The sequence below is a fragment of the Antechinus flavipes genome, chromosome 1 (assembly GCF_016432865.1).
Source record: "Antechinus flavipes isolate AdamAnt ecotype Samford, QLD, Australia chromosome 1, AdamAnt_v2, whole genome shotgun sequence".
In the NCBI taxonomy this organism is placed as follows: Eukaryota; Metazoa; Chordata; class Mammalia; order Dasyuromorphia; family Dasyuridae; genus Antechinus; species Antechinus flavipes.
The window spans coordinates 181,918,902-181,945,803 of NC_067398.1; positions in this window are offsets into that span (position 1 = coordinate 181,918,902).

Here is a 26,902-nt window from a genome sequence, read left to right on the forward strand (position 1 = left end):
ATCTAGGATATACTGTAACCTATTTGACATGTAAAGGATTGCTTGCCATCTGGGAGAGGGGGTGGAGGGAGGGAGGGGGAAAATCGGAACAGAAGTGAGTGCAAGGGATAATGTTATAAAAAATTACCCTGGCATGGGTTCTGTTAATAAAAAGTAATTTAAAAAAAAAAAAAGAAAAAGAAAACTAAATGATCAGCAGGATGATTTCAGCGAGGCTTGGAGACTCTTACATCAACTTATACTAAATGAAGTAAGCAGAACCAGGAGATCATTGTACATGGCAACAAGAAGATAATATGATGATCAATTGTGAAGGATGTGACTCTTTTCAAGAATAACAATGATTCAGGCTGTTTGAATGGCCTTGTAATGAAGAGAACAACCTGCACTCAAAGAGAGGACTGTAGGACCTAAGTGTGGATCACAATATAGTAATTTGACTCTTTTTTGTTGTTGTTTGCTTGCAATTTGTTTTCTTTCCCTTTTTTTCCCTTTCTGATCTGATTTTTCTGGTCCAATATCATAAAAAGTATTGGCATAATTGAGCATGTCAGTAACCAAACTAATACTAATCATATGATTATCTCAATAGATGCAGAAAAAAAAAATGATCACCCATTCTTAAGAAAACCACAAAAGAGTATAGGAATAAATGGAGTTTTCCTTAAAATGATAAATAGCATGTATCTAAAACCATAAAGAAAGTATTTAATGGGAATTGTCTGGAAGCATTCTCAATTAAGACCATGGTGAAACAATGCTGCCTATTATCACTATTATTATTCAATATTTATGAAAAATGTTAGCTTTTACAGTAAGAGAAGAAAAATAAATTGAAGCAAGTGTAATAGATAATGAGGAAACAAAATTATTCTCTTTGCTGATGATATGATGATATATTTAAAGAATCCTATAGAATCAACTAGAAAACTCTTAGAAATTATTAACAACTTTAACAAATTTGCAGGATATAAAATAAATTTCTTTAAGTAACCAACAAAGTCCTCCAGTAGGAGATAGAAAGAGAAATCTCATTTAAAAGAACTATATACAATATAAAATATTTGGGAGTTTACCTGCCAAGACAAAGCCACATTTTTTCACACAACAAACTAAGATTAAATATAAACATTTTGAAGAATTCAATTAGTCATGGTTAGGCTGAGCTAATATAATAACTAAAAACTACAATTCTAGCTAAATTAATCTACTTATTTATTCAGTGCCATACCAATCAAAAAACTATAGAACTAGAAAAACATAATAAAATTCATCTGAAAGAATAAAAGTTTAAGAATATCAGGAGAATTAAATTTGAAATGCAAAGGAAGGAGGCCAAATTGTACTAGATCTAAAATAATATTATATATAACAGCAATCATCAAATATGAATCAGGAAGACCTGAATTCAAATCCCGCCACAGATACTTAATAGCCAATGTAGGATTGTCTAAGAAACAGATCAGTGGAATCAATCAGATAACTAATACACAACAGTAAATGACTATAGCAATCAGTCCAAACACTTTAGCTTCTAATGTTCTAAATTTCTTTAAGAACTCAGTGTGTCACAAATACTTCTGTAAAGCTGGAAAATTGTATGGCAGAAACTGGACATAGAGCAACATTCTATACCTTATATGAAAATAAGATTGAAATGGGTACATAATTTAGATATCAATTATAATACCATAAACAAATTAGGAAAGCAAGTGATAATCAGATCTATGGAGGAAAGAATTTATAACCAAATAGGAGATACATTATGAAATGCAAAATGGAGAATTCTGATTACATTAAAGTAATTTTTTTTTCCGAAATAAATCAATGACCTCAAGAGTAAAAGGAAAGAAGAAACCTGGGAAGCAATTTTTGTAGCGAATGTTTGTGATAAAGCATCATTTCTCAAATACAAAAGAACTGAGTAGAATTTATAAAAATGTAAGTTGCTCTCCCAAAGTTATGAACAGGCCCTTTTCAATTGAAGAAGTTAAGTGTATTAGGGAGAAAATGTTCTAAATAACTTTTGACTAGAAAAATGCAAATTAAAACAACTCTAAGGTACTATCTCACATCTATCAGATTGACTAATATGAAAAATGATAAACTTTGGAGATATGAGGGAAACAATGAAGCATTGTTTGTGGAGTTGTGAACTTATCCAAACATTCCCAATAGCCCAAAGAGCAATAAACTGTGCATATCCTTTAATCCAGAAATTCTATTGCTATGTCTGTGTCCAAAAAATTATAAAGAAGGGGAAAAGATGTAATGACCGCTCTAGCACCCTGGATACCTTAGAATCAGCCAGAGTCAGGATAAGCAAAAGTTCTTAGTCTTTATCTTGATCTTTAGACATAGGGTTGAATTGGCTGGAAGCAGAATCTCCTTGACCTTCCTCCTCCCTCATCTACCGCCAAAGTGACCCTGGCTAGTGTTACTCCATCCCTCCTACAATTCTCTATATACACCAATTATCGAGCCAGCACAGGATAGTGGGAAGGGCCATTCCCCAAGCACATTCCCATAGAGTATTGTCCAATCAGTAATTAGCCCTAAGTGCTTGAACAGACCTCAATGTAATGACTCAAGAGTTTCAGCCCTCTACAAAAAGATCCACATGTATTAAAATATTTTTGTGGTGGAAATGAATTGGAAATTGAGAGTCTACCTATCACCTATCTATGGTGTGGAATGGAGTATCAATATGATGGAATATACTATTGTGCTACAAGAAATGATTTGCAGGCATATTTCAAGGAAAAAAATGGAAAGACTTAAATGAACTGATGGTGAGTGAAATGAGCAGAACCAGGGGACTATTCTACAAAGTAACTGCAACACTCTGTGATGTGCAACAATTATAAACAGTTCTTATCAGCAATATGGTGATACAAGACAGTTCCAAAAGGTTTATGAAAGAAAATGATCTCTACATCTGAAAAAAATGCTATGGAATCTGAAGGCAGATTAAAGCTTATGCCTTTTACTTTTTGTTACTTGCTCATGTTTTGTTCCCTTTTATTCTTTTTCTACTTTCACCACAAGATTAATGTGGAAATATGATTAGCATGATTGTATATATAAAACCCTTAGCAGATTGTTTGCTGTCTTAGCAAAATAGGAGAGAAGTGAAAGAGAGAAAAAAAAATGAGGCTACAAATCTTACAAAAATAAATGTTGAAAATTATCTTTACGTGTTATTGGGTAAAAATACTATCAAGGGAAAACAAAGAAGAAAGAGTGCCTTTTTTACCTTCTTCTTGTTCTGTGGCTGCATACTTCAGCTCTCTTTCCCCACCCCCTAAATTGAAAACAAGGACTTGGCTAACCTGCAAGCACCCACAGCTATCAGTGTCTCCCTCCGCTGTTTCCACCTTCATCTTCTCTCCCACACTAAAGCTTGAATTGTCTCTGGTTAACACAGTGGAGGTCTGGTAGCCTGAATTAACAGAAGGTTCCTCAATTTTCCCCTGCTCACTATCTTAAGGTGAAAACTCCTGAAGTGAGGCTATATATAGACTAATGGAGCTGTCCCCAGGGCTTGTTGACTGTTGATTCAGGTGAGTTTCTCTGGATGTGTTTGCACTTTACTCAGGCCAAATCTCTGTCCCTGGAAGTTGGGATCTTTTCTTGAAGTCCTCTCAAATTGTCTTAAGAGAACAATTTAAAGAAAACTTAACTCTGACTTTTTTTTTTATTTTTGCTACTCTACATTCTTTGAAAAGATGTTGTCATTTTTGTGAAAGGAATCTGGAAAGCCTGATTTTCTGACCTATTCCACCATCTTCCCAGAAAGAATCCTCTCTTTGTTCACCTTTGAAAAACAATCTTGTTACATATTTATGTAAATGTCCATATATGTATATGAACACATACACAGATACATATATGTATAACAATTGTATGTATGCAGAAAAAGCAGCTGAACCATATATGATACAAATTTAACTTTGAATGGAATCACTAAACCAAATATCTCGTAATGTGCTACTTGAATACACTTGTCTAGAAAATCATATGGAATTTTGAATAAAATGGTCTTCTCCAATGTCATCTACCTAGATATCAGGTATACATACTAGATTTACCTGGTAAAAAAGACATGTTTAAACAACATGGCTTTCATCATTAAAACACTGTTTTTCAATGTCTCTTTTCCTTGAAGAAATGATACAATTATATATTTAACTCTATTAATTGTAATCATATCTTAGATATTCTTATGAAATGAAATATATACATTAAAAGATGATTTGGTAAAGCCTTATTTAGGGGGAAAATACTAGGACTTCAGTTTTACTCAATAAATATATTAAATTCTGTACTGATCCTGCAATAAATTCAGTGTATGGCATTGCTAATAAATTTATTTGATGAGTTAAATGAGAATATACCTTCTAATTTGTTTTCATACTTAATTATCCATTTTTTCTTTTGATTCATATGCAGTAACTTCATACTGTTGATTCCCTCTTGACCTTGGGCTTGTAACTGAATCCTGAGATCTGGCTTGTGGCCCAGGAATATGTAGAAAATTGTTTATATTAGCAGCAAGCTGCCTTGAGCTTCAATGCTTTGATTTAACGTTATAACGGTACTAAAAGTAGCATAGCTTTCCCATGTACTCTCTATTCTGTTCAAATCCCTTGTCATTATAACAGATGTTTGGATTATTGTTCTGTAAACTATGTCAGAATTTCAATCTCTAGTATCTGTTTATTATTCTCCAAGGGTGATATTACAAATGTTCTCATGCACAGTTAATACTTGTAATACAGGCTGTCTTTTTCCCATAAAAGATCTCAACAGAAAGTTTTTATTAATCAGGGTAAATAGAACTAATTTTAGAAGGAGTGTTTCTAGGTATACATGAATAGAAGTCTCCAGATAAAGATGAACATCATCCCAGACAGAATGCTCAAATACAAAACAAAACAAAAAAATACCAAAAATTATTGAAGCCAATTATATTAAACATCATAGAAAGATGTCCTAATACATTTTTTATTTTTAGAGAATGTACAAAATTAAATTTGAAACTCTGCCAATAGATTATTTTGTTTTAGGGTAATAAAAAGCCATCATTTTTATATTAAGTATATGATTGCAGTGTCCTAAAAGGCATTTTTTTCCTGGAAGAGCATATTTCAACTGCACTGATATTGAGTAATACTGAGAATATAATATGATAATTATTAGAGTGAGTGAACATGAAAGTTTCTTTAAAAGATTCTGAGGTGAATTGGGAAGCAGCTAAAATTATTTATTATAAAGCAATGTAGATATATGTATGCACATATATATAATTGTCATTCAAAAAACAAAAAGATTTGTTTTCTTCTGTTGTTTGAATGTATCATGGCAGCTTTTACAGAGATTAGAAATGAAATTTTCAACAGGCACATGATTCATTTGGAAATTGACTTTGGACAAAATCTCTAAAACATCATTAGGTTCTTGAGCATATTTGTACATTTCAAATTCTTGTAATCAATTAAAAGAGAATAAGTACATGATCAGGTGAAAGTTATATTACACTTATTTAGGGAAGTAAAAATCACATTGACAATAAAAAAGATAATGTAGCTGCATTTAAATTGAAGGAAGGGGCTTATAACCAATATACAGAAAATTACATAAAAATAATTTGCCTTCTCTTAGACATTTCCCTTTATTTTTATTTTCATTTTTTAAAAATTTCCTTTCATTTGACCCTAAAGCAATGGGGAGTGGAGTGGGGGGACAGCAATGGAGAATGAGACTAACCTTTTTGTGATGATTTAGAAGGAGAGTGACAGAACCCTTCAGGGAAATGAAAGTAGATGGGAGGGGAGAGTTTAGGGAAAAGGGTCAATTAGCTACTCAATCAGCCCCATAGAAAATAAAAAGGGATTCATTCATTTTGTCCTAAAGAGTGGACATAGCTATGACCCACTTCAGAGATTCTGCAAGAATTCAGTGTATATTACGTTTTCATTTGGGATGGGGGGAAGGGGACAAGGTCAGCTACGGAAATGATGAATGCCTTTTTGCTGAAAGCTGTACTGAACGTCCTTGAGTTTAATCAAAACTATTTGTTTTTAGTCAGCTTTGCTGTTGTCTCTTTTACTCTTGTCCACTGATAGCTTGACATTAATGACATCATAAATCATGTGAAGTGGCGGCTAGGGTTTGGTAGCATTTCGAATGTTTGTTGAGATGTCCTGGACTATTTGAGGGGCTAGTGCAAGAATGGATATCAGCCTGGCCAAAACCTAAAGTTATGGAATTGTCCTGATATTAAAAACCTGTAATATAATTATTGATGTGATATGGCTTTTATGAAGGATAACTAACCTCTTTGTGTATAGAATTTGTGAGGAAATTAGTGAATTAATGGGTACCCTTTCAACTCATTTTTCTTCCATATTTCTAGAATCTGATAAAATATTATTATATGTCATATAAAAAAGCAGCTGGTCCTCTATACTTTTCAATTTTTATGGTCACTTAATATTTTGGAAGCAAACATAGTAGAAATTGTGCATACTTCACATTTATATATTACCTAGACCCCTGAAAATAGAACAGTGTTTCCAATTTACTCAAATCTATTGTTTATACTTTTTAAAAATCTCAGGTAAAAATGGAAAATATTTGTATAGGAAAGATGTTCTTTGAAAAATTATCCTTTTTCATCAATTATTCATCTTGGGATGATTTCATCAGATCATTCTCTGTTTTAAATCTTGTTATCTCCATGGCTATATTCCTAAACACATTTTTATCATTGTTGTTCTATACTGTTAAATTATTTTACATATTCTATATTTCTCTATTAATGAGTGAAAAGATCATTCTTTAAAAGTTATTTATTTAATTGAATTTTGTTACACTATAGCCTATTAAATATTTCATAGAATTGTTCACAGTTAATTTATTTCCTTGTCAAATCAATTCCCTATTAAGTCACATAATCCTAAAATACCTACTTATTTCTTGCAGGAGCTTCAGTCAGTTGACAAACCAGAATGATGCCCTTCCTTCAAACATATAGAAAAATTTTATTTTCCAATATGTTATAAAATAATATTTATATTAGAAGGTGCTAAAAACAATGCAACAAGAATAAATGGAAGGGAAAAATTCTAAGTTTTAGCTGAATTTTTCTTTAGTTTTTTTTTTTTAATCTACAAAATAATGGGCTTGGACTTGACAATGACCATTCCTACTCTAAATTATGTTCCTATGGTCTTAAGAGTGAATGAGTTCCAAAAGTCCAGGAGAGACCTACTTGCTCAGACTTATTTCATTTTATTCCACCTGATACCCTCTCTGTTTCATTCAATTCAATAATTATTTATTAAATGCCTACTTTGTGCCAGGCACTATGCTAAGCATTAAAGACACAAAAAGAGAGAAAAGACAGTTCTTTTTCTCAAAGAACTTATATTGGAGATGCTACATACAAACAAATATAAATAAAACAAGCTATATACAAGATAAATAAATAATTAAGAGAGGAAAGGCACTGGAATAAAATGAGTAAAGACTTCATATAGGATAGGATTTTAATTGAATTATAAAAGAAATCAAGGAAGCCATTAGACATCATGGACAAGGGAGAGTATTCCAGTTATGGGGGAAAGCCAGTGTCTAGAGCTGAGGGATAGAGTGAGTGTCTTGTTGATGAAACAGCTATTAGGCCAGTGTTAGTGCATGTAAGAATATATTTTGGGGAGTAAAGAGACTTGGAAAGGTAGGGGAAGACTAAGTGTGAAGGGTTTCTAATGTCAAACAGAGCATTGTATATTTGCTCCTGAAGATAATAGAGTATCACTGGAGTTAATTGTTTAAGGAGTTGACATGACCAGACTTGCATTTTGGGAAAATAATTTTCTATTTCAAGTTAGATGTCACCATAATAAATTATTTTTCTCATGGGATCTAAATAAATAACTTTCTCTCAGAAAAGTGATTTTTTATTTTTTATTTGTTTGTTAATGTCAGTATTATTTCTTAATGAGACTCCCAATTCATCCTTTAGGCCTCTTACTGGCAAGATTTTATTTGAACAAAATAAGTAAACCCAACAACAATTTGGTAATGTGTTCTTTTTACCAGAAACATTCCAACATTGACTCTTGCAATTTATTGTCATATGTGATAATTTGCTTATTCACAAGTGTCAACTATTTCTGTCTTTGGGGATCAAGTAAAACAAATCTAATTCATTTTCCATATAACAGTTTTTCATTTGAGCATAGTTATGTCCTTCCAAGTCTCTTCCTCAGGTTATAAATAACAATCTTTGTAACTAGTCATACCAATATGGAATGAACTTGTGGTTAATCATTCTTTTGGCCATTTTCTAATGGGCATTCTTAGGATTCTTCTAGTTGCCTTCCAATGGACATTCTTAAGCTAATTGATCTTTGTTAGTTTTAGTTTTTTTTCCCAAAAAATGTAGGCTCCAGAATGAAACCTAATAGTTTTATTATAGTCTAACAATAGCTGAGTAAAATGGCATCTTCATAGCCTTAAAACTGCATAGTATTAACACAGCCTTAAGTAACATTTGTTTTTGTTGTTTATTTTTGTATTTAAGGCCACCATAACATGCCATTATCTCTTCTTGGCTTGAATTCCATTATAGCCATCAACCATTTTTTTAAAGTTAGCTATTAAAAAGCATCTTACAAACCTGTAATCAAAAGTACAAGATATGCATCATTAGATGGAATTAATATGCTAGAAATTATTCATTGCAATATTTGTCTTTCCTTCCTTCCTTCTTTCCTTCCTTCCTTCCTTCCTTCCTTCCTTCCTGCCTTCCTGCCTTCCTGCCTTCCTTCCTTCCCTCCCTCCTTCCTTCTTTCTTGCCTTCCTTCATTTATTCCTCTTTCCCTCCCTCTTTTCTTCCTCTTTCCCTCCCTCTTTCCTTCTTTCTTTCTTTCCTTCCTTCCTCGTTTTTCTTTCCTTACTTCTTTCTTTCTCTTTTTCTTTCCTTACTTCTTTCTTTCTTTCCTTCCTTCCTTCCTTCTTTCTCTTCTTCTTCCTTTCTTCCTTCCACCCTTTTTTTCTTATTAGAGACCAAAGACTATTAAGATTTTTTTTTGAATTTTTACTTTGCAATCAAGTGAGTCTTTTATCCTTTGCAAATTTATGTCAAGGGCCAAATACAGATTTCTGAGGAACCATTGAATTCCCTGATATGTGAATCAGTGGACAGTAGATTGTTTTTGGACTATTTCTTGGCTGCTGAAGAAGGTGTATGTGTGACAGCTGTTTACATACTCTCCTTCTAGGACTTCTGGCAATCTTTTACAACACAATGTTGATTTATATTATTTGTTATACCATTACTTGGGTAAATAATTAATGTTTGTTACACCACATCAAGCCTGCACTGACTGTGGGGAGAGTCATCACTAATAGCCTCTGCATTGTTGCTATGTGCTTGTGTAATACTTACCATGCTGATGGGTTTGTGCATAATAAGACCCTTGAGCCCAGAAACCTGCTAGCAACTCCCACTTCCCTTTGGTGCTTTTCATCTCCCTTCCTGAGATGTCAGGGAGGGCGTGATTATCTCCTTTTTAGTGCTTTCACTTCCTTTCCTGAGAAGTCAGGGAGGGTGTGATCACCTCCCCTTGGGGGCTCTGACCTCCCTGAGAAGTCAGGGATGGCATGACCACCTGTGTTCTAAAACAAAAGAAAGCAGGAGATATAATGGGCTGAGGCTTGAGTTGATGCACTGAGGTCCCAAGCACATGAGGCTAAATAGTAATTGGACCATACTCTATTAATATATAAGTTTGGAGAAAGAATGGCCCCCGCCCACTCTTTGTGCAAGTCCTGATGTGTTGTATAGGAAATGACAATTCTAGTGGGTGGAGGCAGGGGAGTGAAAAAGGAAAGGGAGGAGAGCTCAGACCTCTCCCTCTGCTTCCTGTTTGCTTGGAGGGGGAGGAGATGGCTCAGTGGGTAGAGCACCAGCCCTGAAGTCAGGAGGACCTGAGTTCAAATCCAGCCTCAGACACTTAACAATTCCTGGTTGTATGGCCATGGACAAGTCACTTAACCCCAACTACCTCAGCAAAAAGCAAAAAGAAGAAGAGAAACAAACAGGAAGCAGAGAGAGAGGTCTGAGCTCTCCTCCCCTTCCTTTTTCACTCTCCTGCCTCCACCCACCAGAATCATCATTTCCTATACAACACATCAGGACTTGCACAAAGAGTGGGCGGGGGCCATTCTTTCTCCAAGCTTATATATTAATAGAGTATGGTCCAATTACTATTTAGCCTCATGTGCTTGGGATCTCAGTGCATCGACTCAAGCCTCAGCCCATTACAAGGAACTCCAGTGGAGACCATCTTATAATTTTCCCATTAAGTCATTAGTAATGACTCCTTGGATGTAGTCATTCTATCAGTTTTTAATCCACTTTTATTGTACTATAAGCTACCCCAATGAGACCCTACATCTAAGGCATTATTTAAAATCTAGGTAAACTGTATGTAGGAACTCTTAACCAGAGGTGCATGATTTTATGTATATGTGCATACATATACACATTTACTTATATTTTATAACATTCAATATAATAAGTTTCCTTTTTAATTTTATACATTTAGTATATGTATTTAAAAACCACATTTGAGGAAGAATTTTCCAGGCTACAAAATTGTCCTTGACATTAAAAAAAGATTTAAAACCTCTCATATAGCAAAAATATCCTGACATACCAATTTAATAACTCTAAAAAATAAAAAAATGAGCTTTCCCTTTGTATGAATTTTTCTTAATAAAGCTATGCCTACTTTTGGTGATCAACACTTCCTAAGTGTTCTTTCACTTTTTTCAATAAAACTGTTAGAATTCTAAGATATTATAGATTACTGGTCTATAGTTTATATAAATGCTATTTTTCCTTCCTTCCCTCCCTTCTTCTTTCCTTCCTTCCTTCCTTCTTTCCTTCCTTCCTTCCTTCTTTCTTTCCTTCCTTCCTTCTTTCTTTCCTTCCTTCCTTCCTTCCTTCCTTCCTTCCTTCCTTCCTTCCTTCCTTCCTTCCTTTCTTCCTTCCTTCCTTCCTTCCTTCCTTCCTTCCTTCCTTCCTTCCTTTCTGTCTGTCTTCCTTCTCATTTTCTCTATGATCTTTCTGAGATTACTGACAGGAGACCAATGATGAGAACAAAAATATAGTTCAGTCTATGATGAAATTCATCTGGATCTGGTAATTTAAATCTTGAAGGTGCTCTCTTCTTAAACATTTACAAAATTTTGGATATCAATTATCTATTAATCATATTTGTTAATCTTTTCCAGTTTAAATATCATTTGCCTTCACAGAGAATATAGAAGCAATAGACGTATTGAGCAAGTCTTCCTTCTTTCTGATAGTTGTTATCATTGAAACTTTCATGTCAGTCATCAGATATCCCATTTGATCTCTAGTTCTTCCCAAGTTTTAAAACCTTAACCAATGCTGCAGCCACTAACCTTTTTTTTTTCCTTAGTTTTCTTTTCTATATTTAGCTCATGAGGAATTTAGTAGATCTAGTACTGTCCACTTGCCCTTTTCTACATATACTTCTATTGTCTATATAAATCCATTTAAAATTTTCACTTGGTCTAACAAAGAAGATATTTATACATTCCTCCCCTTCTCATCTCTTTCTCTCTCTCTCTCTCTCTCTCTCTCTCTCTCTCTCTCTCTCTCTCTCTCTCCCTCTTTCTCTCTTCTCTCTCTCTCTCTTATCAGGCTAAAAACCTCAAAATCTTTTCCACAAGAAGTATAATTGAGTCATGCTTCCTATACGATATCTGTGGGATTGATTTTTTGAGGGCATGTGCTTTATCATACATCTATCTTCATTAACTTCAGAAATGGACGGAAAGTTGAAATTCTATATCTGGCTTATATAAGAAAAGTTTGTACTGAAGAAAGCAAAATAAAGACTTAAAGTAAAGAAAGATAAGATGGATAAATAGATAGATAGATCTTTAATAAATACTTTGGAATTTAAAAGGAGAGTCTAAGGGCAGGTAGATGATGCAGTGGATACAGCACTAGTTCTAAAATCAGGAAGATCTAAGTTAAAAACCAGCATTTGGCACTTAATACTTCCTAGCTGTGTGACCCTGGGCAAGTCACTTAACCCCAATTTTTTCACCAAAAAAAAAAAAAAAAAAGTGGTAAAGCGAGAAAACTCCCTCAGCCAATGAGGATCAAAAAATGAAAAGGAGAGTCTGGTCTTTATTTTGCATTTCAGAAACTTAAAATTAAAAGTAACAAGCCAAAACACGGATTTTCTGAACTAAACACCAGAGAGTTCCATTGTTTAATGCCCTTGTCTGATTCTATCTGGGGTGTGCTATTCAATTCTGGGCACTGTATGAGGAAGGGAGGAAAAACTGACAAGCTAAAGCTTATTCAGAGAAGAGGGACTAGGATGATTAGGGATTTGAAGCCATGTATAAGACCCATCAATTGACTTGGTTTTGAAGAAAAAAGTGTTAATTTTCAAAATATTGAAGTATTGATATATGGAGAGAGAAAATTATTCTGTTTGACATCAGTAGGAACAATCCACTGGATAGACATTACAGGTGGGCAGATTTTTCAGTCAATGTAAGGATTTATTAAAAATATAATGGGCTTCCCTAAGAGTCGTTAAGCCCATTTTCAATGGAAATCCTTCAATGCAATGATGATTCATGATATTTTAAAACAATTCAGATTTAACCAAGGGTTTCTTTGTTTCTTTTTGTTTTTTTTTTTTTCTCCATTTTATGACAACAGAATTCAATGACCTAGCTATAGATGTTTTTACTAGGACAGGGTCAAAAGATGCCTAATATGATTTTTCTAGAGCTATTATTTCATTTTCCCCTAACCTTCATAGACTTTTCAAGTATTATTTTATCAAATCATGCTATGTTTGTTATATCCTGTTATGTTACGTTATGTTGTTATGTTATGCTATCACTTTATATCTCAGTTCATAATATAGTGTTTTATGTTATGCTACATTACATTTTATTGTAATGTATAATATTGCATATCATGTAATGTTGTCATTTTATCATGTATTATATTGTATTGCATTGCATCATGTTGTATAATATTATCATATTTCAGGAATAGAAGAGCTGAAAACTTCTTCTTTAGGGATGATCCTAAACTGGGATATATGTATGTATAGATATATATGCATGCATATACATATATGCATATATTTATAAATATATATGTATTTATATACACATATATCTATTCATGAAAATTTAGTTTTAAGGAAATTGTAAACGTATTTATGTATGTTTATGATATTGTTCTCCTTATAGTCAGCCCTAAAAGAAAAATTTAAAAAGGGATTTTTAGCTCTTTTATTCTGAAAGGGGAAAATATTGTTCATCAGTGCTTGAAAATCTAATAGTCAATACTGAAGATCAATTTCCTGAGTCATGCCCCTTGTTACCCAAAAAAGTTAATTCAACTAAGAAACTATCAAAAAAAAAAACTGATAGTAGTATTAACTACTAGGAGTATTACCTCAGTGAGTAAGTATAATTATTTTATCTCTAAATAGCCAGTAGCTTTCCTTTATTCTTTCTTTTTACTAAGTCACTGATAAAAATAACCAAAGTGCTGAATTCAGTACTTCATTTTATTTGAGGCCTTTCCTTCCCATTTAAATACCCTTTGGAAGGCTGATGAAGAGCTCTAAGCATTTTTGAATGTATTCTAACATGAACCAAACTCAGGATTATGTACATAGAATGAATGATGGTAATTACAGTGAAGGGTCTAGGGTATTATTTATTTCTAACTAACAGACAGTACCTGACAGTCTTTGTATATCAAGTTGTTATTAAAATCCTCTGTCTGGATGCTAAGTTGACTTATTTTACAACTAATCTTCCCTTACAACTAATCATGAAGTGTATATAAAGTTTGGCGAGTAAATTTATCTAATTTGACAAGGGACATATTAAAATGAAAGAATTTGTTTCATAAAGTATACCATAGCAGCTTGTTTTCATGATTGTCAAATGTAATTTCATAAATACATTGACATAAACATCTTTTGAGTAACTTCAAGCTTGTGTTAAGACTAGATTTATAGAAGACCGAATTCCCCAATACTTAGAAAATATACTTGGGGGTAGAAGGTAAAATACTGAAGTTTCATTCTCCCAGCTGTCACTCCAAAGTGACAATGAGGCCAAATACAACTTTCAAACACATTGCCCTTTTAAAGTTTAGCATCCTGAGTGAGTCTACTTCTTCTGGAATAAAACTGAATATGATATAAAAATAGAAATACATAATTAATTTACACTCAATGTATTCTCCTTAATATTGGTGTATTTTATTTTTAATTCAGATTCAATTGTTTTTAACTATTAAATCAAATATATTAGCTAATGATCAGAATATAACCACAAACTGTTTATAATATTAATGAAATATATTTTCCTCATTCATGAGTGAAAAACTAATAATGAATCATGTAATCAGTTTACAAACCCCAATTTATTAATAAAACTCAAAATCTATTAAAGTTTAAAAAAAAAAAAACTTCCTGGATCTCCTTGCTTAACTAATTGTGTAGCTGAAGAAATTTAGAGATTAAGATTTGCCCAAGTTCACAGCCAGCAACTGAGATAACTCTCAATCATTCAATTCAATTCAACAAATATTTACCAAGACCCTAATTATGAAAGACTGGGCTGCATAGCAAAAAAGATTACTGTATATACAGAGCATACACACTTGGATTTGAATCACAATTCCAACAACTAACTATATGATTAGAGAAGCCTCTTAAGTAAATTAAGTCTTTGTGTACTTATGTTTAAAATTGTGCTGTAGTACCTCTCATAAAGGATTGTTGTGAAAATCAAATGAGTTAATGAATATTAGCTACTCTGCAATCTCATATAAATATTAGTTATTGGTCTTGTTGTTGTTGTGGATTATTAGGAATATAAAGATGAAAATCGGTCATCTCTACCCTGAAAAAGTTTGTGAAGTTTAAGGAAAATACAACATATAAATAGAAGGATAAAATACAAAGTTGTATGTGAAAGGGAACAAAGGAGATTCAGATAAAATGCCCCTGGAAACTTTGAGGAAAATTGATTGGAAAGATAAAACTATCAGCTGGAGGAATTAGGGAAAACTTCATTGATGATACTTCACTTGAACTGTGTTTTTTAAGGATAGGAAAAATGGAGATGGAGATAAAGATGGAGCATTTTAGAGTTATGGAGGATGACCTATGTGAATCCATATAGGTCAGACTGATACTGGGGAACAGTCAATAAGTGAAGAGAAGCAAAGTCATATAAAATCATATAAAGCTGGCCATATAGGCAAAAATCAGATTGTAAAGGACCTAAAATCACATCCTAAGATGCTAGTGAATTTCTATTTTATCCTGTAAGTAATAACCATTGATGGCTTTTTGATTAGGAGAGTCAATGGTCAAAGCAATAAATAGAAATACTGAATGCAGTAGAAATTGTAGAAAAGTTTTTTTAAAGTCATCATTAAAAATGTGAATGATAAAATATTGCCCCCTTTTTTGCAGAGTTCATTTCTTAACCAAATTATACTTTCCCCACTCGTTTTAACTGGTAATTATCCAATAGTGGTCAAATGCTTCCTCCCCCAGGATTGTTATAACATAGAACAATGTATTAAACAACATCAGTGTTGTTAAATCAGATAATATACATCTTCATATATTTAAGTAGATCACATAAAATGAGTCACATTTTGACATTATATAAATAGGGAAGAAGAAACTTTTTTGAAGGTATCATAATTTCCAAATTATGGCACTAATGATACAATCTGACCTTTCTGTCTACAGTTATCGATGTGACAGGACTATTCTTAAACTAGGTCAGGGTTAACACCAAAGAATAAGTTATTGAGTTTTACTAATATCTTCATGGAATGTGTCAATAGCATTCTGGTCATGACTGGCTTTCATGTCTCAAAGAATCAAATAGTTCTTTTTATAAAGAATAGAAAACAAACATAGGTGATTTCCCCAGATCCCCTCTGAAATGATTTTCATTTATTTGATCATCCATTTGTTCAATAAATATTCATTGAATTCCTACTAAGTGCAAGACACTGGGAAATGAACAAAGTCTATGCCATGAGATACACTATGATCAAGAAGAAGGAATTTTGAACTTAGAATCAGGAGACTTCAACTTGTGTCTTGGCTTTGACACTTAATAATTTTATTATCTTGGATATGTTTCAGTGCTTTTGTGAGGAAAATGCTTTGGAAGGTTTAAGTGCTTTAAAAATGTGTATTGTTCTTAAAGTATTTCAAATAAATAATATAATATGAGGTAAGTACCTGTTTTAACATTTAGGCTCCTACTCTACATTCATTTATTAATTTCTCTTGCTCACTAAAATAGCAATTGTAATTGGGGGCAAAATGTTCATTTGAAAATATGTAACAACCATTTATCTTTAAGTATGGTGACCCATTATATACTTGTTTGACTTGAGAGTGCTGACGGGTAAAACAGAATCACAAGAGGTACATGACGTATGGCCTCTACAGCAGTATTTTACTATAAAAGCATGGAACCCTGCTGGCATATGTAATTTAATGGGCAGCATGCCTCCCCTAATTCAATCACATCCCTACATCCCTTCTTTTATATTCCAATTGGATTCCATGTGCTAAAGCCATCAAGATTTTCAGGATGAAATGAATGCTTGTATTAATCCTGCAATTTCCATTTAAAACACAGCATCGATTTGATTAATAAGGTTTGATGCTGAATAATTATATGACAAATATGTAGGATATAGGAAAGCCACAGATGTGACCACTAGCAAAAGCCTTATGGGAGAAGGGGGTCAAAGGGAAGCAATGGCCATGACTGAGGTGATGAATTCTTTGGCTTTTCTCTTATGCAATTAACAAGCAGTGCTTCTATTAATTTGCCACCCCCAGAGCCTTGACTGGTCAGATGCGTCAGGGTCAAGGGTCACAGGGGCAGTGTAGGGGTCAGCATCACAGCAGCCCTGAAACAAAATGGGAAAACTAAAGAAATCCAAATGAAATGGCTGAGTATACATTCTGCAGTGAGAAAGGAGGGGAGGGAGTGCATTTCCTTAATGTTAAGATTGCTGTTTTAGAATAATAAAAATGTTCTCTGCACATTTAATTCAAAGTAATCAATCTAAGGTGCAGTGGTTGAGCATCCAATAAAAGAAAATCAATGTGGTCTCTACAAGGGAAGACAAACAATGCTAGCTTTTACTAAAGGAATTATAGGTTAACATTTATTCAGTGTATTGTAATCTGATGTCAAGTGGTATAAAATCAAGCCAACAATCCATTACCACCCGTTATAGGCTAGGTGCTGATCTCATGCAAATTGACTTTTCATAGAACTTATTAAATCATTTCTGTGTTCTAGCTATGGAACATTTTTCTACAGCTGCTGAACTTCAATAAATTTTATTTCACATCTTGGACTAAAGCATATCAAAAAGATAAATATTTGTCATTTCAAAGCCAAGTCTAACTTTTTCTATGGCTTCCTTAGGCTTTCAGTCATTAATTAATCATATGGCATGTTTTCATTCTGCTTTGTTCTAGCATATCAAGTAGATTTTGGAAAAGAAATCCAGAACCAATCACCTGACCACACTCTTTAGTTTACTTTGCCTGATTATAGATATAGATCTCATTGAAAAGAAAATTAATGATAAATTGGTAATGTATTTCCAAAATTTTGATAGATCTTAAATGTCTTTGGGAATTGAAGGGAATTGTTTGCATTTTATCAGCATTATTCATGTGTAGGATTTTTTGTGAGCTTTACTTTAGAGGAAAAAAAAAGTGTATTTTACAACCATAAGAATACAAGGCGGGGGAAGCCCTTGTCAAAAACTGCTGTGCCCTTTGAAAATAAGTGTATGTATATTTGTTTATGCATTTATGTGGGTTTATTCATATCTACAAACCTCCCCCTATATATATATGTATGCATATGTATGTATGTGGATATGAATATGTTTATTTTATATCTCCCAGATTTTTGAAGGAAGAATTCATAATATCCATAATATGTGTTCTGATCAGTTTGGATATATGAGTTCTAGTGACTAAAGGTATTTATTTTAACAATAACCGTTTATAATGATTACTGGGCAAAAAGGTAATGATGTTAGTGATCCCTAATTAAACATAATAAAAATAGCTAGAGATCCTGTCAAAATTAACATTATTTTTAAAGCAGCTTTGCTTATTGTTAGTCTTTGGCCACTTTCAAGTGTGAAGAAAATGATTACCACATGTTTGAAAAATATTGCTGATATTTCGAAGATTGTATTACACTGCAGCCCTGTGTGGCTTCAAAATATTTCAGTTACATGGTGGTAGAAAGGGAAATTGAATTTGACACTATTTTTATTATAAAAGCTAAGTTTAGTTTTACCACCCCTGCTTCAATGACACATTTTAGCTGCAAAATTTTTTTTTAAATGAGAGTTTGTGTTTTTTACATCCATGAATTTAAAGAAATGCTATACTCTGCTCCTTTTCTTATGATTCACAAAAACATAACATGTTTTTAAAAGGCTTTTTAATACTCATGTATAAATGTGCTTCTCCTCCCCCACACCCTTTAATTATCTGTACACTAAAACCCAGCTTTTCCCCATATTTTCTGAGTCCTAGAAGCCTTTTTGATACAAGTTGCAGGTAATTCTTTGCCCACCCCCACCACCCCTCCCACCCCCACCACCCCCTACCCTGCCTGTCTCTTATTTAACCTGGTTTCCTTCAAGACAGAGCTCAAGTCTCACCTTTCCTAAGAAGCCTTTATCTGGGCATCTCGACCCCCCAGCTAGTGTCTTCCCTTCTCAGATTATCTTCTATTTATACATTGTGTATAATATCTGTATATGTATATATGCACATGTAATTATATATATTATATTATAATGTGTATATATATATTATATTATAATGTATATATATATATATGTATATATATAGTTGTTCAATTAATTTAGTCATGACTTCTCCTTTATGACTCCATTTGTCGTTTGCTTAGCAAAGATATTAGAAAAGTTTGGCATTTCCTTCCCTGATTCATTTTTTATAGATGAGGAAACTGAAGCAAATAGATTAAGTGACTTGCCCAGAGTCACACAACTAGGAAATGTCTGAAGTTGGATTTTTATTAAGGAAAATGAGTCTTTCTGTCTCCAGACTCAATCTACTGCACCACCTAGTTGCTTTGCACATAAATATGCATACATGCACATGTATACACACATTCATACATAAATACTTATATATGTGTGTATATAAAATTGCAGACATGTGTGTATATATATGTATATCTGTCTTCTCTGTTAGAATGAGAGTTCTTTCTAAATAGAGAATGTTTTTACCTTTCTTTATATTCTCAGTTCTTTGCCCAATACCTGGTACTTTAGTTAATATTTAGTAAAGGCTTGTTGACTGACTCATTTAGTGATTGACTCAGAATTAATTCATTTTCTGTATAGTGACATCATCAGCAATATTATGGAAAATAGGAATCACTTTATCTGTTTATGTACAATGCAAAGTGAAAAATTCAGACAAGAGACTGATAATTATAATCTATAAGATATAGACAGTTTAAAATAAATAGAATCATGAGGATAAATTTAAACTAGTCATTTAGATTAATTTCTTAAAAATATTTAGTCATTAATGTAGGCATTCTGATACATGTTAGTTGCTGGTCTATCGTAGATTTGATTAGGTTTACAATAACCTCATAAACTAGTAAAACTTGAACCAAATGAAATCACAATTTTTCATTTTAATTAGAATTTAAATCCCCAAGGACTAAGATGACTAGAAATTTTTGGTGAAATGTAAAAACCTCCTTTGAAAAATTAAACCCCTATATTATTTAATAAAAAAATACAAAAATCAAAACTACGAGTTACAGAGATAAGGAGACACAATGTGCTTGTTGAAACATGGATTGAAATTCAAAATCTAGAGTCTCTCTTAGACACAGAATCTTTCCAGAACTTTTAATGATTCCTTATTCACCTCCACTGATAGGCTGGGTGACCTAGTAGATAGCATATAGAAGTCAAGTAGACTCTAATTCAAATTCTGATCCTATTCTTAGCATGACTCAAGCTATCTGAAATTCAGGTTCTCTAAGACATAACTATTACATTATAGACCAAAAAATTATTCAGCTCCATCTAATCAAGTTGCATTTGCCCATTTCCATAGGCCATTACTGCAGTTCATTAGTTATTTGGCACTCCTTTTTTCTATATTAAAAATACACAAAATTGAATATTCATATTATTTCTTGAAGGGGAAAGGTAGGCAAATGAGCTTTGTAGATCACAAGTTCCTTTTTTATAAAAGTATTAGTTTGCTTAAGAAGATCCAATGATATAAGTTCTAAATCAGGTACTGAAGTTAGAAACCGTGTTAACAGTAATGACAAAAATCATCTCCTACTGAAGGCAAAACCATTCCATTTTGAGCACAATTTCTGCATGCAATGTACTATGGTGTAAATAAAAAAAATGGAAAACATTTTAGCATACATAGGAAAACAGAGTATATAGGATGGAGAGGCATTTTTGATGTGTTTCCATCTCTGTGTGGAGAGGGCCATAAAAGGTTGCCAATGGGGTATTGTAAAACTACAGTTAACAGTGAATGCTAGATAGATATCACCAGTTAAAGGTGATTGAATATCAAGGGTTGAGTAGTGCTTATTATGCCTGCTGTTGGGAGACTTCAATTCATTATTGTAACAGAATGGAACAACATTGCCGCTGTATCAAACGTGGCTGTAGTATTGATTGGGTTTCTATTAAAAAAAAAAAAAAAGTCTTCTCTTAGGATGCAGAGTGCAGTCAAACATGCCCAAACATCTTTCAGCTCCCCTGAATCTGTCATGTGTTCCTTGTACCTCAAACTAAAGCAGCCTTTAGACACAGGAAAATGCCTCACTATTTGAAGGCAGACTGGGCTCTAAGCCTGACTCCAGGGGGTTATGCAGATGTGGTGACCTTTCTTCCAGAGAACTGATTTTACACTCAAATTGTCATTAAAGCTTCTTTTTCCCTGGAGGTTCCCAAGTCAACTAGTATGCTTTCTCTATTAGGGTTAAAAGTCAGAGTGGCATCATGCCCACCCTGCATACTAAAGGCAATAGAAGAGAAATCAATGTAAAAATGGCCTCCTTTCCTGGAGAGAGAGCATCATCCACAATCCAGTCAGGTGCCAAGAACATGCAGAGCCAATATAAACACTTCCGGCAGGAGGGTTATTTTTCTTGAAAAATCTATCTGGAAGTAAGAGCTGTGTATGCCTAATTTTCATTTTTTTAAAAATGTAATACCTATTGGACTCAGCATATGTGCCAATATCTTTCTCACTCTCTTAGGCTGTATTTGTGGACTTGAGGTTATTTCTTTTATATTTCAAGGATCTAAGTGTCTTGTATCAAGGAAGAAGTGAATTCCCCTTTTTAATCACTAAAATAATGGGTTAATATTATAAAATAATCTAATTTTGTTACAATTGTTCCTCTTTCCACTTCTTTTTTATTTACTCTGTAGAGAGCTGAAGCCATATTGCCCTTAACAATATTATCTCCCCTTAATTTCATATTGTATTATATTTTAATGTTAGTCATTTGATCAATAAGCATTTATTGGATGTTAGTTGGATGGCAAATACAATGGCAAGTATTAGAGACACAAAGGAAAAATAATTAATATCTATCCACAATAAACTTACATTCTAATAGGAGATATAAGAATTTATGGAATTTTGAAAAGAAAGCATTAACTGAGCAGAAAGGTCTGCTATAATAATCTTCTTTTAACTGAGTCTTAAAGGAAGGCAGAGATTCTTTTTATTATTATTAAAGGTTTTTCTTTTCTTTTTTTATAGTTCATGATTCAATAAATTACCTGGTTTTATATCTCTGATTTTTTTTTCTTTTTTTATTATAGCTTTTTATTTACAAGATACATGCATGGGTAATTTTTCAGCATTGACAATTTCAAAATGTTTTGTTCCAAATTTTCCCTCCGTCCCCCCACTCCTTCCCCCAGATGGCAGGTTGACCAATACATGTTAAATATGTTAAAGTATAAATTAAATACAATATATGTATACATGTCCAAGCAGTTATTTTGCTGTACAAAAAGAATCTGACTTTGAAATATTATACAATTAGCCTATGAAGGAAATCAAAAATGCAGGCAGACAAAAATAGAGGGATTGGATATTCTATATAGTGGTTCATAGTCTTCTCCCAGAATTTTTTCTCTGGGTGTAGCTGGTTCAATTCATTACTGCTCTATTGGAATTGATTTGGTTCATCTCATTGTTGAAGATGGCCATGTCCATCAGAATTGATCATCATATAGTATTGTTATTGAAGTATATAATAATCTCCTGGTCCTGCTCATTTCATTCAGCATCAGTTCATGTAAGTCTCTCCAGGCCTTTCTGAAATCATCCTGCTGCTCATTTCTTAGAGAACAATAATATTCCATAACATTCATATACCAAAATTTATTTAGCCATTCTTCAGTTGATGGACATTCATTGACTCATTTTCCAGTTTCTGGCCACTACAAAGTGGACTGCCACAAACATTCTTGCACAGACAGGTACCTTTCCCTTCTTTAAAATCTCTTTGGGATATAAGCCTAGTAGTAACACTTCTGGATCAAAGGGTATGCACAGTTTGATAACTTTTTGAGCATAGTTCCAAATCGCTCTCCAGAATGGCTGGATGTATTCATAATTCCTCCAACAATGTATAAGTGTCCCTGTTTTCCCACATCCCCTCCAACATTCTTCATTATCTTTCCCTGTCATTCTAGCCAATCTGACAGGTGTATAGTGGTATCTCAGAGTTGTCTTAATTTGCATTTCTCTGATTAATAATGACTTGGAGCATCTTTTCATATGGCTAGAAATAGTTTCAATTTCATCTTCTGAGAATTGTCTGTTTATATCCTTTGACCATTTATCAAATGGAGAATGGCTTGATTTCTTATAAATTAGAGTCAATTCTCTATATATTTTGGAAATGAGGCCTTTATCAGAACTTTTGACTGTAAAAATGTTTTCCCAGTTTATTGCTTCCCTTCTAATCTTATCTGCATTAGTTTTGTTTGTGCAAAAACTTTTCAATTTGATATAATCAAAATTTTCTATTTTGTGATCAATAATGATCTCTAGTTCTTTGGTCATAAATTCCTTCCTCTTGCACAAGTCTGAGAGGTAAACTATCCTGTGTTCCACTAATTTATTTATAATCTCATTCTTTATGCCTAGGTCATGAACCCATGTTGACCTTATCTTGGTGTATGATGTTAAGTGTGGGTCAATTCCTAGTTTCTCCAATACTAATTTCCAATTTTCCCAGCAATTTTTGTCAAACAGTGAGTTCTTATCGCAAAAGCTGGGATCTTTGGGTTTGTCAAATACTAGAGTATTAAAGTTATTGACTGTTTTGTCCTTTGAACCTAACTTATTCCACTGATCAACTAGTCTATTTCTTAGCCAATACCAAATGGTTTTGGTAACCGCTGCTTTATAATATAATTTTAGATCTGGTACAACTAGGCCATCTTCATTTGATTTTTTTTTTCATTAATTCCCTTGAAATTCTTGACCTTTTGTTTTTCCACGTGAACATTGTTGCTATTTTTTCTAGGTCATTAAAATAGTTTTTTTTGGGAGTCTGATTGGTATAGTGCTAAATGAATAGATTAGTTTAGATAGTATTATCATCTTTATTATATTTGTTCGCCCTATCCAGGAACATTTAATATTTTTCCAATTGGTTAGATCTGATAATTTGTGTGGAAAGTGTTTTATAGTTTTGCTCATATAGTTTCTGATTTTCCCTTGGCAGATAGATTCCTAATTATTTTATACTACACTATACTACCATTTAAATGGAATTTCTCTTTTTAACTCTGTTTCATTTTGTTAGTGATATATAAGAATGCTGATAACTTATATGGGTTTATTTTGTATCCTGTAATTTTGCTAAAGGTGTGGATTATTTCTAACAGCTTTTTAGTAGAATCTCTGGGGTTCTCTAAGTATACCATCACATCATCAGCAAAGAGTGATAATTTGGTTTTCTCATTACCTACTCTAATTCTAAAGGTTTTTATTTTCAAAACACATGCATAGATAAGCTTTAGCATTCATCTTTGCAAAACCCTGTGCCTTAATTTTTTCCCTCCCTTTCCCCCACCCCCTGCTGTAGAAGGCAATAATCCAATATATGTTAAACATCTGCAATTTTTCTATGCATATTTCTACAATTATCACGCTGAACAAGAAAAATCAGATCAAAAAGAAAAAAAATGAGAAAGAAAACAATGCAAGTAAACAAGAACAAAAAAGTGAAAATATTGTTTTAGATCCATACTCAGTCCATATTCAATACCTACTGTCCTTTCTTTGAATGCAGATAGCTCTCTTAATCACAAGACCTTGGAATTGGCCTGAATCATCTCACTGTTGAAAAGAGACATCCCCATCAGAGTTGATCATCATGTAATCTTGTTAATGTATACAAAGTTCTCTTGGTTCTACTTATTTCACTTAGCATCACATCATGTAAATCCCTCCAAGCCTCTCTGAAATCATTCTATTGATCATGTCTTATAGCATAATGATATTCCATAACGTTCATATACCATAATTTATTCAGCCATTCTTCAAATGATGCACATCCACTCAATTTCCAGTTTCTTGCCACTACAAAAAGGGCTGACATAAACATTTTTGCACATGTAGGACCCTTCCCTCCCTTGTAATCTCTTTGGAATACAGGCCCAGTAGAAAAACTCCTGTGTCAAAAGGTATGGACAGTTTGATAGCTCTTTGGGCATAGTTCCAAAAGGCTCTCCAAAATGTTTAAATCAGGAAAGGGACCTGTATTGCCAAAATGTTTGTGGCAGCCCTGTTTGTAGTGGCTAGAAACTGGAAATTGAATAGATGCCCATCAATTGGAGAATGGCTGGGTAAATTGTGGTATATGAATGTTATGGAATATTATTGTTCTGTAAGAAATGACCAGCAGAATGAATACAGAGAGGCTTGGAGAGACTTACGTGAACTGATGCTAAGTGAAATGAGCAGAACCAGGAGATTATTATACACTTCAACAATGATACTGTATGAGGATGTATTCTGATGGAAGTGGATTTCTTTGACAAAGAGACCCAACTCAGTTTCAATTGATAAATGATGGACAGAAGCAGCTACACCCAAGGAAAGAACACTGGGAAGTGAATGTAAACTATTTGCATTTTTCTTTTCTTCCAGGGTTATTTTTACCTTCTGAATCCAATTCTCCCGGTGCAACAAGAGAACTGTTCAGTTCTGCAGACATATATTGTATCTGGGATATATTGCAACATATTTAACATATATAGGACTGTTTGCCATCTAGGGGAGGGGGTGGAGGGAGGGAGGGGAAAAATTGGAACAGAACGGAGTGCAAGGGATAATGTTGTAGAAAAATTACCCTGGCATGGGTTCTGTCAATAAAAAGTTATTATAAAATAAAATTAAATTTAAAAAAATGAAGGAAAAAAAAAGAAAGAAAATTGAGACACTAATGCAATTTGGTGAAGTTGTATACTGAGTCATTCATCCATTCTGTATAGCAATTTAGAACTATGCCCAAAGGACTATAAAACCATGTACACCCTTTGACCAAGCAATACCAGTATTATGTTTCTATCCCAAAGATATTAAAAAATAAAATTAAAAGAAAAAGGAAAAAAACAGAATGTTTAAATCAGTTCACAACTCCACCAACAATGTATTAGTGTCCCAATTTTCCCACATCCCTTCCAACATTCATCATTGTCTTTTGCTGTCATCTTAGCCAACGTGAGAGGTGTAGAATGGTAACTCATAGTTGTCTTAATGTTAATTTCTCTGGGGGGGGTGAACTACGCACAAACTTACTACGAAATTCAGCCTCTGAAATAGTGCTAGACTATCAGAACCCACGGATATTGGGAGTGCGACAAATTACCAGCAGAAGATAATTCCAAAGATCACAACAAAAGGTATGTTTTGATCATATGAGGGCATGGGAAGAGATGGCCAGGCATAGGCAGTAAGCCAGAGAATGAAGGCCAGCTGACACTGAACAGAGCAGGGATGAAGGGCAGTCACTACAGGATGAAGAATGTATGGGAAGAACTCTACCACAGTGTTGGCTTCTCTGCCTTGGTTGCAAGCCAATAGATCAGCAGAGAAGCTATAAAACATCCAACACAAACACAGAGAGTAAAGAGTGTACCCTAAAGCACCAGAGTCTCATGGGAACTGGCTACCCCCATCCAGCACCGTGAGAGACACAGTGTGATTCCAGAGCAGCCACTGTCCTTCCTGTCTGCAGAGGAAGCTTGGAACCACCTTGCACTAAAAGTAGATCCCAATTATTTAAAAAAAAAAGAGTAAAAAGTAAAAGCAGGCTCTAACCATAGATAGCTTCTATAGTGAAAGAGAACAGATTTCAAGCCCTGAGGAGAGTAAAAGTAGATTGTCTCTAGATAAAGCCCCAAAGTGGGATATCACCTGATCCCCATCACACAAGGATCCCCTAGAAGAAATTAAAAAGCATCTTAAAAGAGAGCTAGAAGAAGGGAGAAAGGAAAAAAAGACTAAGAGCATTTAGAAAATACATATGGCTCATTAAAAGAAAGATTTGATAAAGTGGGAAAAAGAAAACAACTCCCTGAAACATGAAATGGAAAAGGCAAAGAACTCCCAAGAAAACATAATTTGTGAATTAGAAAAATAATTTACTCATTAAAAAT